The following is a 5,915-nucleotide window of genomic DNA, read 5'->3' on the forward strand; positions in this document are numbered from 1 at the left end:
CGCTCCATTATTACCAGGCTGCAGGACCATACGGTAATGGCTGCAGTGGAGTTAGAGCTAGAAGAGGCACAGGCACAGGCACAGGCACAGGCACCGGCACCGACAAAGGTAACAGCAGCACATCCCGCAGTGGACAACGCACCAGTCGATCCAGCTGCCAAACACTTAGACATAAACTTAGAGCGCCCTGCAGATAACGCAGAACAGGACTTTCCAGTCAGGTTGCCCGTTCATGAGCAGGAGCAGACTCATGAGCTTTTTTCTGATTCATCTATGCCTGAGACTCCAGATATGACCCCTGGCTTTGGAGTACGTCTGCAGACGCTTGAGGATGTTGCTATTGCCATCCGAGCTAATCTCACAGCCCACAGAGTTGATTTTGCTGCCGCACGGATGTCACGACCATATTCAGAGATCTATCTAGAGACATCCGCGGAACCAGACCTGCCCGTCCTACCTCATCCTCTTGAGCTCCCAGTCCTTTCTATCTTATGATTCCTCTCTCCTTTTGATACTTTACTATTATTACTGTACATTATTATTTTTACAGCCGGTCTGTCGGCTTTGATATTTTTACTGTACCTGCACTTTCTATATTTTATATATCTATTTTTGTTATGGATGTCATATATTATATTCTCATATCTGTATGTTTGACTCTATTAGGTGCATCACAGTGACTTCAGTGAGAGAGTGTTACCCAATTTTTAGGACCACCTTTATACCTCTCTCATTTCTTTATTTGTTTATCCCATTTACACTTGCATGACCACTGTGCACTGATTATCCCATTTTGTTATCTGATGAGTTTATCCAAGTGCCAATTTTCAGGACCACAGTTCATCCTAAGTTTGGGGGGGCCATGTCACCCACTTCGGATACTTCAGTCCCGATCATTCTTGCTTAGTTGCTCTGGTATACTCTTTCCTTTATTCTCTTTGCACATTGAGAACATTGTGCCATTTAAGTTTGGGGGGAATGGTGCTTTACAGTGTTAGTTTTAAATTCAAATTTTGAGCATGACTTGTGTATTTGAGGGATATTTCTATGATTTTGATCTTTTGAGGACTATATTGCTTAAAATTTAAAAATTCCATGACTTGAGAGTCCAATACTCCTTGTATGCCTTGTGGATGCCTTTTAGGAGTAAATTTTTTGAAAGATTGATATCTTGCTTGCATTTGTGGTCCACATCAACTTGATTTTGTGATTGTTTTGAGATTCACTCTAGGATTTTACACTAGCATAGGCGCACACTAACATTCGTTTGTAAGTCTGTAGGGGTGTCTTAACACCTAGTGCCCTAAAGTCGTCTAGTTTGGGAGTCATTGACCTAACGCTCGACCTCATGAATCGCTAGAAAGCTTAATAGATCAACACATTGCACCATGCTTCCATCTTTGATCCTAAAAAAAAAAAAAATCGAGTGAAAAGAATATGCGCACCTAGAACAATGAAGCTATAATAAAAGGTCCACTTTTTATCTTGATAAACGGTACTAGATTTGTATGCTAGTTTGAGGGTAAGGATGTGATTAATTCTTTAGTTGACTTAGATAGCAACACATTTGATGCCGGTCCACTTAAAAGAATTTTAGAGTTGTTTTGATTTACATGATCATTTTCTTAAGGTGTGGAGGGCCATATTTGCTTGTTTGATGTTGAGATTTTGGGAGATTGCTTGGAAAGGGTTAAAAAATTGCATAATTGAGGTAGTTTTCTCCCAGTGCTTATTTGCAATATTGATGCTTCTTTTAAAAGAATGAGCTTAATGTTTGTGGGTACCATTTCTGGAAACCCTTATGAGACTTCACTCGTCCACTAGGGGTAACCTAGGGGTTTAAAAGGCTTGTTGCATATGCTAAATGCAATCGTGCTCCCTACGAAAGTGGTGTTATCCATTTATTGTTTTCTAGTTCATAGTTTCATAGTTGTCCATTTCATTCCTTTACTTTCTAGTTCATTGCTAGGGACTAGCAATATTTAAGTTTGGGGGTGTGATGAGCACTGAAAAGTATATATTTAAACCCCTTAAGCTTAGGCATTCTAGTACCTTTATTTATCTTACTTTATCGTTTTAGATTGATTTCGTATTGTTTCTATTTTCAGGCACTTATCCCGAAAATAAGCTAACTCAGCCAAATAAGAGCTTAATTGAAGCAATTCTGGGATTAAACAAAGAAATGAGCAAAGTGGAGAAAGAAGGAAGCAAATGAAGCCAAAGGTGACAAGCAACAACGTTCGATCGATAAAAGTTCAAGGTTCGATCGATCGAATAATGATCGAATCTCAGCACTTCAAGATAGATCCAAGCCTTGACCCAAAAGCATAAAGTCCAAAAAGTTCAATCGATCCAACACCACCCTTCGATCGATCGAACATTTTTGTCCTTATTCAAATGATTGATTCTATCCACAGCTGTACCACCCACTAACCACTTTTATCCTTTTCCCATAAATATCTCTCCAAAATATCTTGGATTTGTCGTTTCCCAAAAAGCTTAACCAGTTGGATTGATCCAGCCTAAGTTCGATAGATGTCAGCCAGTTCGATCGATCCAAGTCTAAGGTTCGATCGATCGAACTTCCTCCAATGCGAAAAAGTTAAAATTCCATCTCATTGAAAGTTGTCCTTTATCCAATCATTAGAGAATATTGTGTGCACGACCCCAGCTCAATTTGGGTGTCATTTTGACCTACCTATATAAGGATAAGGATTGCTTTTTACAAAGGGAGCCAACATTATTTTTGATATCATCTCTTAGAGAACAAGCTTAGAAGAGGAGGCTAGAGACACCATTGGAGTTCTTCATCAAATAAGGAGCAGATTTCAACCATGGAATTAGCCCTTGAGGGTTGGAGCAACATCACCATGAGTGGCTAGACATCCTCTTGGGGCTAGAGTTAGCCCCAAGCATGCTTTCCATATCTTAATCTTGTGTATTATTGAGGGATTAGTGTTGTAATTGATGTTTTGACACTTTGATATACATTGATCTTGTTTATTCAATGATTTATGTGGTTTAATGCTTCCAATTAATTATTTCATTCTATCCATATATCTATGTATGCTAGAATAGATGTTCATGTGCTTATCTCTAGATTTTGTGTTATTGATGCATGTCTATGTGTATTGATGCTATAGATTTGGAGATTGTCAAAACATAGTGTTTAAACGAATACTTTTGTGATTTTCTTGATGGTTTATACTTATTTCTTGATGGATTGTGCCTCTCCCCTAGTTTATTTTCATGCTAGTAGTGTAGTGTTAAATAGGAGGACAATCTATGCTTTTTGTTTGATGATCCAAGCTTTTGAATGCAAGTAGTATATGTCTCTATCCTTGTGTTGTATTTGGATTGTGAGCTTAATGAAAGGATTAATGACTGGTTTTGATTTATTGTGCCTTTCATATGTTGTTTAGACAATATATGCTTCATTGCTTAGATATATTGTACCTTTCACATGATGTTTTGACAATACATGCTTAACTAGTCATTCTTGTTTGTTGAATCAACCAAACACACACACACACACCAGTATTACAACACACCATTTGCCCTCATTAATCACTTGTCAATGATATAGAAATGCATTGCTTGGTGGTGATCTCTAAACCCCAAGATCTCTCTCTCTTACTTACTCTTAATTGCATTCTTTTGCTATCACTTAATTTAATTTAGTTGTTCTTTAACCAACCAACCAACCAATTGTTTGATCACTCGACCTACTAGCCCTAATAACAATTCCACGACATTGCTCGATTCTTGTAATCCCTTGGGACGATCCTTACTCGCCCTAGCTATATTTTTAGTGAAAGGTAGTAGTGGCTTCTATAAATGAAAAACTCTTGGCCCTCGCCTTAAAATTCACACTCTTAAGCTCATGGTATGACGATGGCCACACCAGCCTTCCGATGAGGAATGGGTTTCCACAACACATTGTTGCTTAGGTGGGGCATTAATAGGTATCTTTCCCTTCTCTTTTGAATTAAGAGTGCTTGCTATTTGCCCTACTTGGGTTTCTAGCTTCATAATAGATTGAGAGTGAGAATGGAGTAATTGTGTGTTAGCCTCTAAAGTGCCCAAAGTATTTAGAACTTTTTCTTCAAAGGCGGGACTTCTAGTATTTCCTTGGGAATAAGATTGGTTGGGAAAATGAGAATTAGCAAATTAATTCCCTTTTGATTGATAAGGTCTATAACCTTGGGATCCTTGATTTTGAAGTGGAGGTGGAATGTACTTCCCTTGAAAACCGCCTTGGGAAGAGTTTGAGCCCTCTCCTTGGTTTTTCCAAGAGAAATTCGGATGATTCCTCCAACTTGGATTATAATGAGTACCATAAGGACTATTCCCCTTGTTCACAAAAGCTGCATTGACTTGTTCATTAGGTTTATTTTGCACTTGTCCGTGAGGACAATGAGAAGTAGAATGAAGAACACTAGAACAAGTCATACATGATTCATTTGATGCACGATGAGAATGGTTAGGGAAGGAAGATACTTGGTTCGCCGAGTTTTGGTTAATTAAGAATTGATCAAACCTTTGAGATAAAGACTTCATTTCAGCGGCTATTTCATTTGAATGGTCGACTTGATGTAAGCCAACACTCGTCCTACCTTGTGAATTTCAACCATTCTTGGATGATAATGTTTTATACAAAGAATTTTCACTCATACACGTCATTCTCATGCCTATTAATGTATGAGCCACCCATGGAAGCATCAACCATGCCTTTGTAATTGTCCGATAAACTCTCAAAGAAATATTGAACTAATTGCCATTTGGGCATGTCGTGATGTGGACACTTCCTAAGCAACTCATTGAAGCGTTCCCATGCCTCATGAAACATTTCTCCATCCCCATGTGAAAATTCTCAAATTGACGTTCACATGGCATTGGTCTTAGAAACCGGATTGTACTTCTTTAAGAACTCTTGTTGCATTTCTGCCCAAGAAGTGATTGAAAAGGGCCTAAGATTGTTAAACCAATACTTTGCCTTATCTTTTAAGGTGAATGGAAAAAGTTTGAATCTTAAAACCTCTTCCGGCATGTCCGTATATTTTACGGTGGAATATACTTCTAGAAACTCATCCAAATGCTTATAAGGTTCTTTACTTGGAAGTCCATGATAGCTAGGAAGCATTTGAATGATTTGTGGCTTAATTTCATAATGATATGCTCTAAATGGAGGCAATTGGATGCTTGTAGGTGCATTATACTTATTAGGCACATAATGGTCTCTTAAAGCAAGAGGTGGATTAGTTACTTGAGGTGCAACATGAACACCTTGGTTTTGAATTACTTGATTGATGATGGGAGGTTGTGGTGCATACATTGGCCTTGGCATTCCATATGACATTTGGCCTTGTTGCTGTGGTGGTTGGTGAATGTATGGCCTAGGCATGCTTAATGGTACTTGTATGTTCTCATTGTGCACATTAGAATGAAGAATACCTTGCTGGTCTATCTGACCAAGGTCCTCAACATGATCATCATTATGGTTATCCATTGATAGATTGGTTCTATTTGAACTTCCTCTTCCCCTAGGATTTCTAACGATGGATTCAAGATGCAAATCTAAAGGGACATGAGTGGGTCTCAATGAACGACGACCATGCATACACAATGTAAGAACACACAAACACAATGAATGAACAAGCACTTCGACTTCACAACAATGCAATTAGACTTCTTCCACAAACACTTAATTCATACTCCCATGCTTTAACAACAATGACGCAAAAAACAAATAAGAATGCCTCCACACAGGCTCACGATTTGTCTAACAAATTAAAAACAAGCCTCCACGCAGGCCGACGATTTAACTAAGGGATTGAGTAAAGAAAGTCTCACAAAGGTCCTTTAGCACTTCAACTCCAAATTTAAAGCTTAGCTTAGCAATTTTTTTAAATTTT

The 5,915-nt window shown here is 38.4% G+C and overlaps 1 non-coding gene across 1 annotated transcript; it reads left to right on the forward strand.

Annotated features, from left to right (window-relative positions):
• The first annotated feature begins 4,787 nt into the window (after positions 1-4,787).
• On the forward strand, positions 4,788-4,891 carry LOC132315410 (small nucleolar RNA R71). Its single transcript, XR_009483640.1, has one exon. It is a non-coding gene; the product is annotated as a small nucleolar RNA R71 (small nucleolar RNA).
• Positions 4,892-5,915: the final 1,024 nt, after the last annotated feature.

Source organism: Cornus florida, unplaced genomic scaffold (assembly GCF_030987335.1).
Source record: "Cornus florida cultivar Cherokee Brave unplaced genomic scaffold, ASM3098733v1 CherokeeBrave_3.0.0_Hap2_Chr06, whole genome shotgun sequence".
Lineage (NCBI taxonomy): Eukaryota > Viridiplantae > Streptophyta > Magnoliopsida > Cornales > Cornaceae > Cornus > Cornus florida.